This window comes from Lepidochelys kempii, chromosome 13 (assembly GCF_965140265.1).
Source record: "Lepidochelys kempii isolate rLepKem1 chromosome 13, rLepKem1.hap2, whole genome shotgun sequence".
Lineage (NCBI taxonomy): Eukaryota > Metazoa > Chordata > Testudines > Cheloniidae > Lepidochelys > Lepidochelys kempii.
The window spans coordinates 18,049,792-18,069,226 of record NC_133268.1 but is presented as its reverse complement, the minus strand read 5'-3'; the positions used below and the strand labels follow the sequence as shown (position 1 = coordinate 18,069,226).

The window sequence follows — 19,435 nt, the reverse complement described above, 5'->3', positions numbered from 1 at the left end:
AGCTTTCTAAATATTTGTTCCTTTTGTCTTTTACTCCCAGGAGAGACTGCACATTCCTGAGTCTACTGAGGTGACACCCCTGATGAACAATATATTGCACCTGATGAACGAGGTCTAAGATTTTGCTTTTACTGTGCATCATTGGCCCTTATCTACAGAAACTGCAGCTGGTCTAGGACAAGATTTTTAAAAAAAGGACAATCTCCTTAGAAGATTAATAGTTGTTTTGTGGCAAGGCAAATGTAGATAAACAAATGTAGTGTACACAGTCAACAACATACGAGCTAAGGAGGCTAAATTATTTTGGCAAATGAAAAAACCAAGGATACTGTAACTTTTTTTTTTTTTTTTTGGTAAAAACATAATAGATAATTCTGGCAAGCAGATTTTACACGCAAGAACAACTTATTACTTAAGCACACTTACAAATTTTGTTTATGTTCTTTAACTTGTTCCCAGCATTAAAAACCCTTAGTTTTGTTCGCAAGAAAGAGCTTAGAGGATAAAATTGATATTTCTTAGCAGCATTTACCATCAGAAGATACAGGGAGATCTGAAGACTCTGAAGAATTAACATTCAATCAGTGTTAATGTAATTAAGACCAATTCTAACCCTCTTATTTCTCAGGTCCTCAGAGCTTTCTTTTATATCAAAGACACATTAAAAAGGTGCCTTTTATATCAGAGTGAAACTTTCCATCTGAGCCTCCATGTTCCATCTCCAACATTGATAGCAAGCATGTTACAGATACAGACTAGAGCATGCATCTGTCTGACCAAGAATACTTCCACAAATTTATAAACTGAAAGAGGAACACAAATGAGGAAGTTGAATACACTTACTGAGAACAGACTTAGAGCAGAAAAACTATTAGATGAGAAAAATACAGGTTTCAGAGTAACAGCCGTGTTAGTCTCTATGCGCAAAAAGAAAAGGAGTAGTTGCGGCACCTTAGAGACTAACCAATTAGCTGTAGCTCACGAAAGCTCATGCTCAAATAAATTGGTTAGTCTCTAAGGTGCCACAAGTCCTCCTTTTCTTTTTGAGAAAAATACAGTTTTCTATTTAACTGCAATGAAGGTCAACACAAATTTAAAATGTACTGAATGGTTAACTACATCTTTATACTTCTCTAGCAGAAAAGCACTTTCTAGTCAGCCTGTAGTTAATTGGTTTTCACCGACTTCCTTTTTCTATGCTGCCTTGATACTGTGTATGCAGAGCTACATTTAAATGTCAATAAGCTTCCTTGATGCGCTCACATACACAAGCCCAGGCAAAATGGGTTTTGTTCAGGTTCTAGTTAATCACCCTAAATTCCATTACTAAACCCAAATGTAAAATAAACCTGTTGCTATGCCTTGCCTCCCTCTGCTCCCCCCAAGTGGTCATAGTTTGCTTTATTTCAGAATTTTTTAAGCTTTGTAGCAATGACTGCTAATTTAGGGAAAATCCTAACTCTTAATCCTAGGATTTCAGAAAAATCTTAGTATGAAAGAATAATCTCTGTGACCATGACTACTTCTCTTAGTTTAAGTTATGTAGGGATGAACTTTCCCAGCTAAACCTATAGTGTTTCTCTTTAATTTCGGTTTCTTGTAACAGTGGAAGAATAGTCTCTCCCCCCGCCCCCACCCCACACACCTGCCCCTCTGCTTTTGAGGTAATGATTTCTGACTGTTCCATTTTTCTAGGTCAGTTTCCTCTTTGTGTGTAGCAATATCACACTGGATAGTTTCTGATCTATAGATAGTCTAATTGTGCTGATATCCATACTGATTGCTAGTGACTTGCAACACAAAGTTCAGCAGAAACTCAATCATTGTTAAACATTTTCAGTATTAAGAGTAATTGGTTATCAAGCTTTTTCCTCCATTCCAGATAAAGATATGAAGTTGTATAAATAATATTTATAAATAACCTTTAAGCACAATAGAGGGTCTAATTTCATTAGGTTTCTGGCCATTGATTGGTATCATTCCTTCCCTCCACCCCTCCAGAATTACTATTCACAGTAGCATAAATTATGCAAACATGTCCAGGAGATTTCCAGTGCCACAGCCCAAGAGCATAGTCTATTTGTGATTATTAAATCCAACTTGTTTCTGTTGCATGGGAGAGGTCATTCTGAAGTGTTATCAAGAACTAATTATGTTGATCCATTGACAAGATTACATTTATTAAAAGCTGGCCTGGGAAGTATTTAGGAAAAGAACTTTTTAAAGGCTGCACTTTGAAAATAAAGCTTAAGATACATATTTGGCAAACCTCTTCATCTGAGGCTGGCAGAAATCGAGGGCAAATATGTTTAAATGAGGAAATTCTAATATATAAGCAAAGGCTGCCTGGCATTTTTCACATCTGTGAAATGACTTCTTGGTTGATAGGTTTTCATACTCCACGCCCTAATAGGTTGGTTCCTAAACATTTGGCTCAGGTCTGTTGGCTTTAATGGGAGTTTTTGGTGTATGAAGATGATATGACTGGGCTCACTGGGGGTATCTATGGGTGCTTTGGTAGAGGCTTCCTTGAAATCATGCCTCAAAATTGCAAATGCATTTTAATACAATCCACAGACAAAGAGCTTAATTTGGTGTTAGTTAAGGTTGCTCTCAACAATAAACTCACCCATAAAATAAAAAAATAGGCATGTCATAAATATAAAGGGAAGGGAAAACCCCTTTGAAATCCTTCCTGGCCAGGGGAAAGCTCCTCTCACCTGTAAAGGGTTAAGAAGCTAAAGGTAACCTCATTGGCACCTGACCAAAATGACCAATGAGGAGACAAGATACTTTCAAAAGCTGGGAGGAGGGAGAGAAACAAAGGGTCTGTGTGTCTGTCTATAGTCTGTCTTTGCCGGGGATAGACCAGGAATGAAGTCTTAGAACTTTTAGTAAGTAATCTAGCTAGATACGTGTTAGATTATGATTTCTTTAAATGGCTGAGAAAAGAATTGTGCTGAATAGAATAACTATTTCTGTCTGTGTATCTTTTTTGTAACTTAAGGTTTTGCCTAGAGGGGTTCTCTATGTTTTTGAATCTAATTACCCTGTAAGGTATCTACCATCCTGATTTTACAGGGGGGATTTCTTTATTTCTATTTACTTCTATTTTTATTAAAAGTCTTCTTGTAAGAAAACTGAATGCTTTTTCATTATTCTCAGATCCAAGGGTTTGGGTCTGTGGTCACCTATGCAAATTGGTGAGGCTTTTTATCCAACATTTCCCAGGAAAGGGGGGGTGCAAGTGTTGGGAGGATTGTTCATTGTTCTTAAGATCCAAGGGTCTGGGTCTGTAGTCACCTAGGCAAATTGGTGAGGCTTTTTATCCAACATTTCCCAGGAAAGGGGGGGTGCAAGTGTTGGGAGGATTGTTCATTGTTCTTAAGATCCAAGGGTCTGGGTCTGTAGTCACCTAGGCAAATTGGTGAGGCTTTTTACCAAACCTTGTCCAGGAAGTGGGGTGCAAGGTTTTGGGAAGTATTTTGGCGGGAAGGAGGCGTCCAAACAGCTCTTCCCCAGTAACCAGTATTAGTTTGGTGGTGGTAGCGGCCAGTCCAAGGACAACGGGTGGAATACTTTGTACCTTGGGGAAGTTTTGACCTAAGCTGGTAAAGATAAGCTTAGGAGGTTTTTCATGCAGGTCCCCACATCTGTACCCTAGGAGTTCAGAGTGGGGGAGGAACCTTGACAAGGCAATACAAAGTTAAGGATTAAAAGGTTGCAAAGTCAAGCACTCAAGTTAGGAAACACCAGAATGAACAGCGCCCATTCAACCTTAATTTGGCCTTCTTGTGTGTATGCATTTATGATACAGCACTTAATTACACGCAGAAGTGATTACCTGAAAAAAGTTTGGTGTACGTGACTTGCCCAGCAACACAGAGGAAATCGGTGACAGAAGCAGGGATAGAATTCTAGACTCCAGGGCAAGGCATTCAACTGTCCTAATCACAAGACCATACTTTCTCTTCCTGCAGTCCGGTTTCATTCACTACAAACCTTCCAACTTCTGCAGCAAATGAGGCAGATGTCTACAGAAAACATACCTATTCTCTATTCTGTTTGTGAAATGCCATATTTCACCACTCAGTGTCATGTTGACCAATATATTGACAGTAATTAAACTAAACTGTACTAAGACAAAACATGGTTTGTGTGTTTTTTCCCTGTAACTTCAATTTTACTGGAGCTTCTAAATGACTCTCTTTTAAAAACTGTATAACAGAAAACTTGAGTAGGGACTCATCTATAAATTCTTGCTTTTTTAAAAAGGTAAATTTTCAGAAAGCCACAGTCCCCTATTTGTAAGAAGCACCTAACAATACAAAATTATATCTTATTTTCCCATAACACTTCAGGAAGGTAACAATTACCATTTGAAAAGGAACAGTATAACTTACTACAGACAGATCTAAAGGACCACAGAAGGAGTTTATCAAAACAGTATGATTTCATTACAGTTCCTCGTGACCCTTCTTATAACCTAGTCTCAGGCAGCTGCTGCCATGAGAACTGGCAATAGTGACTCTCCCCAAGTATGCAAATGAAATGGAAGGAGGGCGTGATGAGTGGCTGATTAGCTCTCATGTCACAATATTTCTGCACAGCAGCTGCAGGGGCAGTAAACGTGCATGGGGTAAAACTAGGAAAATCAAGCTTTTTTTTTTTTTTTTTTTTTGGACATTCCAGTCTTTCCAAAATTCCTAAAAAAACCAACAACATAAAATCATTTTGGAGATCATTTCACATACACATTAAATTAGTGGCTGGAATTTGGTTCAAATTCCCCGTGGCATATTTACAAAGAAGGACTCTGAAAAACATAAAGCACTGTTGTAGGGACCCTGTAAAATAGAAAAAATTCTTATGCAACCCTAAGAATGGTCTCACATCAGCTCCTCTTTCACTAATAAGTCCTTAGTTCAGGTGTCACATTTGTTTGGGAGCTCCAATACTTAAATAGTGCAGGGGAAACAAGATGTATAATACTATCAACTGCTCATGGAAACATGCAACCAACCCTGCAAGGGAGATAAAGTTTCTCAAAACCTTTGATTTAAATTTTATTTATGTGTGCTCCATTCCCAATTTGAGATTATAAACTTAGAAAAGGAAAGATTTTTTAAACCTATCTGCTGTAATGGTGTTTTCTTGTTTTTTACACTGCGCCACAGAATCATAGGAATTAAAGAAAGGAGAAGATCTATTTGGACCCATCCCATCTGTTCTTGGCTACTAACAGGAGCAACCGTAGCTGTCAGAAAACGTTCTCAGTGATGCTATACCAATAGTAATTTCATCATTGTTTGATAGGATTTGTCTTCTATTTCCTCCGGAACAGAACAAGGGTGAATTGGTGGGTGGCAGCAAGTGCTGTCTAATGTACCTTTCTGGCATTTTTCACATCCACTTATCTTTTGTTTTCATACTAGAATACACACTTTTTAGTTCTAATTTCCATTCCACTAGAGCACCTGAGTATCAGGCACTATATATTTGTGCCTCTAACACAATATGTATGATGAACTCACTTTCAAACTCTATTACAATGTTACAAATAAATTAAATTGTGCGTACAAGTGGGAGATAATTTTAAAGAAAACTCTGGTTAAAAGACATCAAATATGCTAAAATATAAAATCCATTACATTTTTCCAAGAACAGATAATTTATTCAATGTGATGTTAAGAGTGTTATCTATATCAGTGTGCTTTTACCATCCAACTCAGGACAACAAACTGTATTTCAAATGCTAGTACAATGGAAACAGATGCCATGAGAAAGCAGCCTAGTGAATATACGAAGATGCTGAAAACTTTAAAATGAATAGTCTTGTTCTGAAGTAAGTGGTTTATTAACCTATTGTACTAAACATTGCTTTAGGATGGTTATATATTTGCCCTTTCACTATTAGGCAATGAGGTCTTGATCCTGCAAGGGAATGAGTACTGAATTCAATGAGAATGGAGAGTGCTCAGTTTGCAGGGTCAGTCCCTTAATGACTACTCTTCAGAGGTAGGTTTTGTGGTTTTTCAAGTGTTTGACTACAATGAATTAGGATGTTTGGTAAGTTTGTTCGTAGGTTGCAATAAATATCCTATGAAAAGCCAGTACTGCAAGACTGAGTTCAACAAAGGGTTCAACCACATGAAGTCTATGTATCCACTGTAACAGGTGTGTTTTTCATTTTCATCCAAGTCTGCAACAAAACAAACTCCAGTCAGGACGTTGCATTCACTTTCTGGTTTCACAGCGTGTAACATGCTCTTACTGAAGAGACATATTGTACAGTGCAGCACAGAAATCAGGCTGTTTGAAGAAATGAGAGACCTAGAAATGATCTCTGCTAGATGTAAAGAGCATTTCCAGTCATTCACAAATGAAATAATACAAACAGAAATTAAGCAGTGTCTGATAACCCTAAGTGAAAGCAGAATTTTCAAAGTGATGGTATCGGTGCTGGCAAAAAAAAAAAAAAATCTATTGAGTAATCTACTTCTCAAACAATTCTTCCAAAAAAGGGATTTGGTCCAGATAACATTTTGAAGCCAGCACTTGGTAAACAGACATTTTTCTCAGGATGCTCAAAGCATGTTTATATAGGCTATTGTTTAGTTCACTTTCAATACAAGTTACAGCTGAAGCAAATTGGCTGCCCACACCACAGTGATACTACTTCTCTCCCCAGCGAATTATCTAGAATACTGTGGTTCACTCCAGCCTTGGTGTTTTGTTTATTCAGTGCAAGACTCCCACACCAGTATACTCTACAGTAATTGGTTATCCCCTAAGCCACTGCTAGACCAGGAGTGTAGCAAAAATTCTCATCAGCTTCACACATCAGGGCTCTTTTGGAGTGTTAGCATCAGCGTATTTGCAGCTTTTATTTATTTTTTGACAGCTTACTCTAATCCAAAAGCAGAGTTTTCCATGGTTCTCCCTTGCTAATAGATTTATCAATAGCTAGGAGGAATGTTTTATAGACTTTCCATCTTATACAAGTGTAGCAGAGTTTCTAATTCACCTTCTGAAACAAACCTGGAAACCCTTTGCTCCAATTTAACTTCAGCTATGAGAGCAAAGCAGGAGATAAAATTTGCAACAGGCAGGTATGTGCATTTTTATGTTTGGTATTTGTGGCAGGTAGAGTCCTGTTGGCTCTATATCATTGGTATCCACTGAAATCATTAATACCAGTTGGCTAAATTATGAACTCCTTACACATACTGATGAGTAGTTTACTCACATGAGTAATCTCAAATTTCAGCAGGACAATTCATCTGTTCTTTACAAAGTGACTAACTACCTTAGCATGGTAATTAAAAAGGTGATTAAGGCAATCAATGGAGCTGATTAGACTTAGGCCCAGACCATGGCTGGCTCTGTACAAGTGCCCAAAGTGGTGAGAGAGAGGGCACAAGGAACTTTCTGCTTCCTTACAGAGAAGACAGCCTGGCCAGGAATCAGTCATTGCTCTCCTTAAAGCTCCAAGGACCACCTCCTGCTCTGTCTGAAAACACTGACAAAAACCGTGACTGGCTTTAATGGGGTGCAGGATCCATCTCTGACCTATGAAGAGAGGGAATCAAGGAATAGGAATTTTAGGCTGAATATCAGGGCACAATGTGGAAAAGACCCCTCAAATGGAAACCCTATCACCTGAGACATTTGAAACTACTTTACGCTAGACAAAGCACTAGGAAAATTGACTGTAATCAGGGGGTTGATTGGAACCCGAGCAAGGTAATGAATTAGGTGACTTAATTGGTATTTTCAGTCCATAATTTCTATTATATTCTTACCCTTTCCAGATAGCTCCTATAGCCAGGTTCATTCAGACCTTCAGTCCAGCCGTGAAAGGAGGCAAGCAGCCATTTTCAGAAGAAAGATCTGCTACCTCTCAATATATTGGACAATAGAATATGTATATATTGAGTAAGCCCAGTCAGGTAAAAGTGTGAATCAGGAACAGTATGGTAAACTGCCACATTCTAAATCCCAAATTAGATCACACCTTTACTGAACCTGTTGCTTTTTGCTGTCAATCCCACCACTAATTTACTAATCCCCCCAGCTAACAAAGTAGAAGGATTTTATTCCCACGCCATCCAAAACACTTCCAAGCAACACTGCATGCTGTCATAAGACAAAACAAACATCCTCTAACACAGAAGGTCCCTTTTCTTTTTCATCTGGTACAGGTTTTGTTATCCTTACATACCCTCAACTCACTCAAGAAAGGAGTACCCTGGTGTAGCTTGGCTGGCATGAAGGCAGGAAAAGACAAGGGTCTTAACTTCTGTTTCCAGGTTGAGATAGGAGCTCGAGGTGGAAGGCAGAGCCTGAAAAGGAAACAAACCACAAAGTGTGTGAAACCCAGAATATAAATTTTGATATCCACCACCCCAAACGTGGGAGCACAAGATTTGCAAATTATAGGTCAAGTTCTTATTTCCCCCCACTATCTAAACCGGGAAAGTAAAACTTCAACACAATGGAAAAAATAAGGACATGAGCTGCATTCATTTGTTCTGCAGTCTCAGAGGATGGCCTGTTAAGGATCAACGTTCTTGAAGGCCTTGTTGACCACATCATGGGTTCCTGGTAACTTTCATGAAAGAGGAGATTTGCTCAACCCTCCATTAATTCCAGCAAATTCAAATTCAAGCATATTGCTTAAAGCACGTTTCTGCATTAGCCCACACATTTAACTGGTACTATTTTTTGTGTTAAGTTTTTGTGAGTACACTCAGACACGGAGGTTGAGAAAACATTGTTTTGAATAACATTCTTGATTCTCCTTAGCCTATCACAAAGGTCAAAAGGCATGGCATAAAAAAAGCCTTCTCTTTCAAATATATAATTATCCCTCTCTAGCATCTGATCACTCAAGTGAACCATTAAGCTTATCTTTGAGAGAGTGTTATTTACACCTTAGCCTGGACCTTGATCAGACAGGTTTCCACTGTTAAGTCAGAAACCACCTTGCACTCGTGCATGCTAAAAGATTGTCATTCGCATTCTGATAGCTTTACTGAGATTTAAAGCTGATGGAATAAATTTTGGAGACACTGATGCAAAAAATAAATAAAAACAAGCATCATTAAAACATCAACCTGGCAGCAGGATGGTCAACCCTTCTGCCTCACAGCCAAGACTTGGTTAATCCTGCTAATCAGAGGAATGCTGAAAGTCCTTGGAGTAAAATACTGGCATTGGTCCATCATCTCTCCATGGCAACCTAGTCTTGCTTAGCATCTGTTTATAAATTTTAAAGCTCTGGGGCTTACAAGGTATCTTGCTTTAATTCATGTCGATCAACTGTCCATCATTCAATACACCTACTGCTATGTGAATGAGCTATGGTATTGAGAAATAAAAAATCTGAATATATGGCTAAGATTTTCAGAAATATGAAAAATTTAGCAGCCAATAATTGAATTACAGTAGTTGATTGCTTTAGGACTGCACAGCACAGTACATTAATCCCATAGATAGATGGTTTGCAATGTGTCGTATGTAATCTATGCAGATAACACCTGTGATGAACAGGGAACACAATGCTAACTTTTCCAGCTTGGATACAACTTGATAAATCTCCCAGCCAGTGGGGTGATAGGTGCAGAACTGGGGAAATAAAACAAACTCTTGATCATGTTTGTATGGCCATGGGTTTTCCAGTGACTAGAAAGTGTCTCATGTACATTGCTAAGAATTTTACTTTAAGATTCCAGCTACCTTTTAAAAGAGGTGTTGTTAGAAAAAGAAATTGCATATTTGAAAAATAAATGCATATTTTCTTCCAAACTTCTGTGATTAGTTCCTGTGGAAGTAAGGCCTGCATATGACAAATGTTTCTGCCACTTATGTGGTCACAAGTGTAAGCCTTTGGGAAATGTGAAGCACAATTCAGAATTATTCCCTGTACATAGTCATCCCAAAAATTAAACCTCAGCAACATTCACCACATTTTCAAGTGTCTTTCCCCAGAATCTCTTCACTGAGTATTTATGTAGACAGAGTAACAAGTTGCAGCAAAATAAATATTTAATATCTTTTTCTTTACAAGCTGCAATACATTGACAGCAACGTGTGGAAAACAGAATTATAAATAATATGTTTAATTACAATTATTGCATTCATTCTCCAATTCTGTAATTTGACATGCGGAAGAATTTATATCATTCAGATACACAAATACTACTACTTCCTACCGCTGCCAAAATGGGTTATCAATTGCCAAATGCTTGCACATATTGTTCTTCACAGTTATAAATGGCTGACTAGGTCTAGATCAGTGGTCACCAACCCATCCATCGTGATCTCTGGCGGCACAGCAAGGCTGCTGCTAAGACAGACTTCCTGCCTGCCCCGTCCCCACACCGCTCCCGGAAGCGGCCAGCACGGCCAGGGTGGGGAGCAGGGGTCTCTCTCCATGCGTTGCTCCTGCCTACAAGCGCCGCCCCCCGCAGCTCCCATTGGCTGGGAATGGGGAGATGTGACCAATGGGAGCTTCAGGGGTGGTGCTTGCAGAGAGAGGGAGCACGAGGAGCCATGTGCAACCCGCCCCTGCCGGGTCACATCGACTTCTTTCAGGAGCAGCAATGGGGCCAGGTTAGGCAGGGAGCCTGCCTTAGCGGCTGTGACGCTTCACCACCGACTGGGAGCCGCCGGAGGCAAGTGCTGCCCAAAGGGAGGCCGAACCCCAACCCCCATCCCTGAGCCCCCTCCCAGAGCCAGCACCCCATAGCTGCTCCTGCACCCCAAGCCCCAGCCCTGACCCACCTCTGAGAGCCAGCACCCGATACCCCCTCCTGCACCCCAAGACCCAGGCCTGACCCCCCTTCTGCACCCAACACTCTGCTCCAGCCCTGAGCCTCCTCCCAGAGCCCACACCCCCTCCTGCACCCCAACACTGCCCCAGCCCGGAGCCCCCTCCTACAGCCAAACTCCCTCCCAGAGCTTAGAGCCCTCACCCCCTCCTGCACCCCAACCCTTTCCCCCAGGCTCAACCCAGAGCCCCCTCCCACACTGCAAACCCCTCGGCTCCAGCACAGAGCCCATACCCCCTCCTGAACCCCTAACCCAGCCCAGTGAAAGTGAGTGAGAGCGAGTGATGGAGAAAGGGGGGGGATAGAGTGAGTGGGGCGGGGTAGATCCTGGGTTGCCCTTAAATTCAAAAAGTAATTTTGGGCGTAAAAAGGTTGGACCATTGTGATTACCAGATGTCAGGCTTAGAATGTCTTATTGATTATTATTCGGCAGATGTTAAAACATCTTGACGTGAAGCCACTTTTTTGTTATGCCAGCTGCTGCAGGAGAACTTCACTAATTCACACTAATAAATGGGAGATTCTTTACAAATTAGCAACTAAATGAGTAAAATGATCAAAAATAATCAAAGATGCCACATTATGAAATGTGCTATATTAATTTATTTTGCAAAAAGTAGTTTGATTTTAATTAGAGCTCAAACTATAGCAGTACAGTACTGGCAAAAGTACAATAGTAGATTTGATAAAGTATTAATGCCATAGAAATAACATCTGTCATCTGCTCTTAAATCTTTCATGAGAATGGGACGACAAAACGGTTTATTTGTGAGTATTACTGGTTTTGCAATTTAGTAAATAGAAAATTAGAGAGGCTCCATTGTAAAACAAAATGGAAAGTGTGTCTTGGGATGGCTTTAAAGAGAATGCAGACTGTTTTTAAAGCTTCCCAGGCTATTTGCATATAATAATTACTTCATGGACATGCATTTGAAATACCAGTAAATATTTTAGTGAGCACATTAAGAGTGCCGTAAATCAGTAATTAACATATTACAGAGCATAAGACATCCTTATGACTGAAAGAGGCTATACAAACTTTCCCTATGCTTTTTGAAAAGTTCATATTTAGGAGCAAGACAAAGAGCAATAAAATGTTATTTAAAACTCCAAATATTCCATATATTTATATTACGCACATAATTTACATTAAACAAACACTATTAAGGCTGCAAAGTCAAGCACTCAAAAGTTAGGAAATATCAGAATTAAGTTTGCCAGTTCCACCTTAATTTGGCCCTCTCATGCACACACATTCTAATGCAGTTTTTAATTACACAATCATATACTATTTTTTCCCCCACAGGACCACTGCCTTATGGAGTGCACAGAATAAATGGTGCTTATTGAATAGCTGCTCATTAAGTATTTTGTTTCTCCGCTCCTCCTCATTCAATGTGTGGCCTCATGCCTTATTTACTGCACAATACTCCAACCCTGCAACAGTATTATTAATTTCCTCATGGCTTTTCTATGCTGCTCATCATCACTATATCAGAATGTTTCACAAATATTCAATTACTTTATATTCACAACATGTAGGTTGAGGAGATGGAGATGGTATTATCCCCATTTTACAAAAGAAAAATGTTGATTAGATTCTCTCTCTGTATTGAGACCTCTAGCAAGGAAACAAAATTGGTGTTTGAGACAGATGTAATATTTTTACATAGAGAATTGATGTTCTCTAGTCAACTGGCATTGGGAAGGGTCCCCCTTGAATGTTGTAAAAGTGTAAATTTTTGTAAGATGGATTTTTTTAATGTATTGGATGTAAAAGGGGGACATAGTGAAGTCAGAGAGAACCCCAAGTTAGACTGTGTGTGTTTAAAAGTATTTACACAAAACTGTTTTTACTTAGTTGTTGTTAAGGCAAAATTCTTATTGAAGTCAATGAGCTTGAATCAAGCAAACATGTACAAGGTACTACAATAATTAATCCCACTGAAGTCCTTCTATTCAGCCTGAACTAAAAATAGACACTTTCCTTGAGACAAGGGAGGGGGGGAATGATGTGGTGGAGGCAGTATACTGTGTTTTTATCCCCGCCACCCAAAGAGGCGGGGGGGATGATAAGGCCAGAGAAGACTTGTGCACTGGTTATTGTGTTCATTCTCTGTGGGCTAGATTGTCACAGGCCACACTTGGCCAAGCAGGGCAGTAGAGCTTCCCGTCTTTGCTCTTCTTGGCTACATTGTGACTCCTGCTGCAGTGAGGGGCATATGGTGCTACTTGCCTAGTGCCCCTTGCTGCGTGCAAGTGAGGAGAAAATGGAACGGGGAGCCCCGGTTCTGCCTGCTTCCCTCCACTGTCACATGAGGGACAGCTAGAACAGCTACAGACAGCACTGTAGATGCAGCAGCTTTGGCTTCAGCAACGCGAGTGTGTCCCCAACAGGCTTATAGAGCCCACACTGAAGCCCATCCTGCCACATCTACGTTGCTATTTTTCACCATGCTAGCATGGGTAAAGCTAGCTCAGGTATGTCTACAGGAGCTGCAGTTGCATCCCGTGAGTGCAGAGTAAATCTATCCTGACATCAGTTCCTTCTCTGCTCTGCTCCTGCTATGCGCTACCTCTTATTCAGGGCACATGGGGAAGTTACAGTCTAGCCCTAGCCACTATCAGTTTTGTTGTTTCATCTAACATTTTTCAATGCTTTGAAGCCAACCAAAGCAATAAATTGGTGAGGTTTTAAAAATAAATTGTTTAGTTCCCTTGCTGGGGCAAGCTCTGTTTTCCTCACTCTCATCAGTCACAATCTGTTGTGGCTCTTCAGACAAAATGTTACACTTTTGAGAAATCCCTTTAGAACTGTAGAGGAATTGTTCTAGTATGTGGATCATTCTGTTTCAGATCCTTCGCTTTATAAATTCTAGTTCAGAGAATTAGATTCCTTTTTGAGATTGAGAAGGTAGAAGACAACTCTAAATGCTCCCCTAGAGACAATTTCTTAACCTTGGAGGAACTGATTAGCAAATCCAGAAATTGTGATTTCCTCCCAGAAGGTTCTGAGTGAAATGGGGAATGATAAAAATTTAAGGGCCACTATCCTAGAATGTGAATCTGATTCTTCTCTGTCTTGTGGTGGTGTAACTATATAGACTTCAGAGGAATTATTCATGATTTCCCTTTCATTGATACAGAGGTAAATTAACTCTAGGGGTTTTTAAAATATATTGTTTTATTTTTCTCAAAGACTAACCTGTATGCCTTCCTCCATTTCACAGCAGGTAGAATAAGAAGGAAGACAGTGGGGTGACTGGAGGCCAGAGGTGGGAAGAAGAGAGATTGTTTGAGATGCTAAGAGTAGATGAACTGGGTCTGGCTGGGTAGGGAGACTATGGACAAGGATACATTTAAAGTAAAATTTAAAACCAATTTTCTGGAATACAAGAAGAGGTCAACAGCCCACTAAACAAAGAACAAAACTAGGAAGTGGTAGGACATTAGAAGGGAAAAATCTTAACATGATAAATCTCACTACAGTATTATTCCAAGACCAGGAAAGCCCTATAATTTAGCATAAAGTCAATATAAAACGATAAGCTCAATGCTTTTCTTATGGTCTACATACACAGCATGGCAATAGGGTTGCTAGGGCTGACCGGGCCGTTAAAAGTCCGGTTGGTGCTGGGAACCTACCTGGCTCCTGGGAAGCATCTGGCATATCCCTCCAGGTCCTAGGAATAGGGATGGCCACAGAGGCTATGCGCGCCATCCCTGCCGCTCCCATTGCCTGGGAATCACATCCAGAGCCGCCTGGCCACACCTCCACCTAGGAGCCAGAGGGACATGCCAGATGCTTCCCAGGAGCTGTGGGGAGCCAGGTAGGGAGCCCACACCCCAAACCCTCTCCTGTTCTCCAACCCTCTGCCCCAGCCCGGAGCCTGCTCCTGCACCTTGAACCCTCATCCCTGGCCCCACCCCAGGGCCAGCACCCCCAGCCAGAGCCCTCACCTCCTCCCACACCCGAACCCCCTATCCCAGCCCAGAGCTTCCTCCCACACCCCAAACCCCTCATTCTGGCCCCACCCCAGAGCCTGCACCCCCTCCTGCACCTCAACCCCCTGCCTCAGCCTGGTGAAAATTAGCGAGTGAGTGAGGCTGTGGGAGAGCGAGCGACGGAGGGAGGGTGGATGGAGAGCGCAGGGCAGGGCCTTAGAGAAGGGGCAGGGGTGTTTGGTTTTGTACGATTAGAAAGTTGGCAATCCTGTATGGCGATGGGTTTTATGGCATTTCAAAATTTAGCTAAAACAACTGAAAAGAGATATTTGCTCTGTGCACAAGAATTGCTCTAATAAAATAATTGTAGATAAAGACTAAGTGTAACACACACACGTAGCCATTTCTCTGTCATGGTTTGGGCCAGGTGATTCTCCATTACAGTGCACGTCCACAGAATAAAATCCTCCTCTCCTTTTACTTCTTTGAAACCCCCTCTGGGAGCTGTGCATGTAAGGTGAGCAGGACTGGGCCCATAATGTCACTCCCATTTCACTGGAGCAGTGGCTTTTATTATGGTGAATATCTGGAAAAATCACAGACTAGTCACAGCCAATTTTTAAAGAATTCACAAAGGAGTCTTCTCTGTGCTCTGAAGCTTGGCACCTCCAACGACCAGCTAGCATGGTACAGACTATGCCCCAGGCTGGAGACCCACACAGCAATTTGCTCAGGAGAACAGCTAAAGAGAGTTGCCTGGTCACTCTAACTACCATCAAGTTGAACTGTGGCTTTCAAAAAAATACAAGATATGAAGAGTAACACACTTCATATTCTCTCTCTATATATTACAGTTCTAATTTCCCTTCCCTTTCTGATGTGGATTAAGACAGATATGTAGCAGTTTCTAGACTGGTTTGGCTGTAAACTGTTATTTATCTTTCAGTTTATTTTTTTCTTTACTCCAGAGCAGCTCCACCAAAGAGCAACCTATTACAAAAAGACTAGAAAAGACCTCTACTCTAATGGGAACAAAAACAAATGCATGGTTGTTTCAGAAAGCAGCAATCTCCATATAGTAGTTACACTCAAAAGCTTTACTTCAGAGTTTGTTATGCATGGACAAATATAAGAGCTAAAGACAACTTAAAACTCTGCACAGTTAAATTCTACACACACTTGTCCTTGCCTGGCAGGTGACCTTGACTAAGGCTAGTTTGCTTTTGGTCTTTTCCTTAAATATGGACCAGAAAGATCTTTATTTGTTTTGGCTGCTGAGGCCTCTCAGTGAGCTCATAGCAGTCCCTTGCTGATTATTTTATTTTTTATGGAAGTGCCCAACACAAAGTCACAGCATGCTGTATCAAACTATAAACACAACTACCTGAATAAAAATGTTCCTCCCACCCCTGCACAAAACAAGACTACAGTGAAACACTCCTTCTCACAAGGAGAAAGGACAGGCAGTACACCAGGCCTGACAGTCAACCGCTCTAGAGAACTAAGAAGAGCACCTAATTTCATAGCAAAGGGCCCTCTTATTTAGCACCTCAACGAACCAGATGTTCAAATGCAATGACAGCAAACAAAAGGCTCAGCTGATTTCAAATGAAATGGTGGAACACAGGGAAAGAAACTGGTCAGGATAAGCCAAAGCCCAAGTCTTTCAAGGCTTTCTAAATTAATAACAAGGCCCACTGCCAGCCATTGATTTCTGCTGGCCTGAGTGTTTTGGAAATCCCTCGCCCTTTTATATTTGCGTGCAAGAGAGAGAGAGAGAGAGAGAGAGAGAGAGAGAGAGAGAGAGAGACCATTGTATTTTCCCACCTAATTATGTAGGGAGACATGGTGGGTGGGGTTGCCTGAGGGCCACTGCTTTTGTTCTACATTGTATCTGGAAGGATGTTTTGTTCTGTCTTTTCATCAGGTAGTATCTACATGCCTTGTAACAGGCACCTTGTCCTGTATCACGGATGAGATAAGTACAGTAAATAAAACCATTTCTTGCTGGCTGTTACAAAAACATAGTATGTTTTCTAAATGTTCTGGCCCAGGTTGTCAAAGCTTCATTTATGGTCTTCAGCTACATGTGTAGTTACAATGACTAAATGCACAACTGCAACAAATGCATGCAAGCAGTTCAATGTTTAGCTGCCATCTCTGTATGCTTCCATCACATGTTCTCATGCAGTCAGTCACAGTCACTGCACAAGCAAACTATTTTATCTATTTTGATACCGTCCAGCAAAACCTAAAAAGAACTCCTATCCCAGGTCAAACATAATTAAAATACAATTCCAGTTATAACAAAAGACAGCAGTAACAAACCACCAGCCTTTATCTGCGCCAAAAAATCCATTCAAAAATAATAATAAATAATAATAATAAAATCACCGCACTCTTTCCCATGTCAGCTTGCACAAACCCCTCATCTCTTCCCCAATCCAAATCCAACCACCTGAACCACTCTATCCAAAGCTTAATTCTCTCAAACGCCCGACAGAGATGTGCATCGCAACACACTGCCAAGGTCAACAAACAAGGGCTATTGTGTCCCAAAAAGTGGGGTTTTTTTCTGGTGAGGCAGAAGGAGGGATAGGGAAGTGCACATGCATGCACATTTTTGCATGAGTGCAATTTCGAAAGTCTGTGTCTTTATTTTTAAGGTGAATTTAGTAGTGATTAAGAGCACCAGTCTTGGAAGAACAAGGGAGAGCACCCCAGGGGGAAAAGAGTAAGTCAGCTCTTCATAGCCCGTTTGATTCCTGACCTCCATGCCAAGGCTGCCAACAAACATGTCAATCAATAGCAATTCAGATAAGTTGTTTGTGCACCTGTATACTGTAAAAACCTTTTCACTGATGAGTGCCTAACCACTCTACAACCTCATTGAATTCCTATGATTATGCAAATATACTATGATTCTGTGCAGAGTTCAGGAATGAAGCACCATCCAGTTCTTATTCACCCATGAAGGGTTAACATCCAGAGAAGCGTATGATGCTCAAACACCTGATGGTGACTGATGGAGTTTCCTACATGCTCCCTACAGGCAAAAGAAAATAACTCTGAAAGCTTTCAATCACCTTGATGGAAAACAATTGGCTATATTACTACTTATATTAGCATCTTCCTGTTGTAAGCCAAAAAATACCCATTAATAGGAGCCTACAGGACCTTTTTGGTTTTGGAAATCTATTTTGTAAACATACAGTGCACATGCTGAGTAGAACTCTATTACAGAAACAGATTACAGACTGAACAGAAGAAAGGGGAAACCTCTAAAGAGACCAAAAGATGATTTATGGCAGCGACATGATCAGCTGAATATATATTCAAGCATCACACTAAAGAATAAAGGTTTATATAAGACTATGGTATATTAACACCTAGTTGACTGATTTAATTACTGGCTATTTTAAAGAAGGCCTAGAATATAGTTCAAGTTCAGCAACTGTCTTTTTTCTGAGATGTAGAAATACCATATTTTCAGGACCCCATACAGATCACAGACAACACAATGAGCATGAGATAATTTTAAAAACAGGCTCTATATTTTAATAGTCTCAAGTTACTGTACATAAATTATCAGTTCTCATAATTAACCCATGCTAGTAGGTGTTCACATACCATTATAAGCATAGATGGACATTAAGTGACCCAAGTCTCTTAAAAAACCTGAAATTCCTGCTTTTTAAAAGAAATGTGTCAAGCAATTCTGTTTTTATAAAAAAACACTTTTGTACTATAAACAGCATCTGCTAGATCAGGTTTTAGATTTCTACCCATTCTATTCCCCTCAATGCCATTTGTAAATATCAATGGGGAGTTTTTCATGTGCATAAAGTTTGTGCAGTACAAATTCAAAACCAATTTTTGAAACTTTAGATCAATAAGTAAAAAAAAAATCTGGATCTTTTGACATCCAATAAAATAGTGTTTACAATGTATTCAAATAGCTAAAAACTTACCATGTCTTTCCATAACAGGGGAGTAGAGAATTTGATTTCATACTGTGCTTTTTATACCCCACAAATTTCAAAAGAGAAGCCATTTATTTTGAACATTTTGAGATACTTGTATGAAAAGCTCTGGTTGAAAAATTAAATTCTATTATTGATCAAAGCAAAAATCGTAAATAGCAAGTACTGTACAGAATTAAATAGCAATGTTTTAAACAAGCTAACTACAGACATATACCTCATATTATTACAGTGGAAAAATTATTTTAGATTACAAAGTGTACCAAAAACTAACTAGAGTGGTGATGCTTCAGATTTACACTGCTGCAAATGAAAACAGAATTTGACTCACTACTTAAATATAGAATTGTACATCATTATTAAAAGGGATACCTTCAAAAAGTTGCCAACTCCAGTGTGTCAACTTTTTGTGGTTGTTTTTGAACGCATAGATAATCACACCCATTTAATCTTTTAAAAGGTAACACCGAATTAGGTTTAGCAGATTGTCTGATATTGTAGCCAATCTTTTAACCTTCCCCCTCCAGTCGCCAAGATTTAATGCTTCAGAGGAAGGTGAAATCCCTTCCTCTCCCGATATTGCATTCAGCCAATTGTGCAGAAATTTACATGCCAACCCCTTCTGATCTCTGCAGATGATCAACTTCTACCCTGAAGCATGAGATTTCCCTC

The 19,435-nt window shown here is 40.2% G+C and overlaps 1 protein-coding gene across 1 annotated transcript in view; it reads right to left on the bottom strand.

The window, feature by feature from the left end:
- SULF2 (sulfatase 2) overlaps positions 1 to 19,435 on the bottom strand; it is a 248,480-nt gene that overhangs the window by 170,863 nt on the left and 58,182 nt on the right. The window contains exon 2 of the mRNA XM_073309507.1: positions 8,236 to 8,345. The gene's annotated coding sequence lies outside the window, so the exon portion shown is untranslated. The remainder of the gene's footprint in view (positions 1 to 8,235; positions 8,346 to 19,435) is intronic.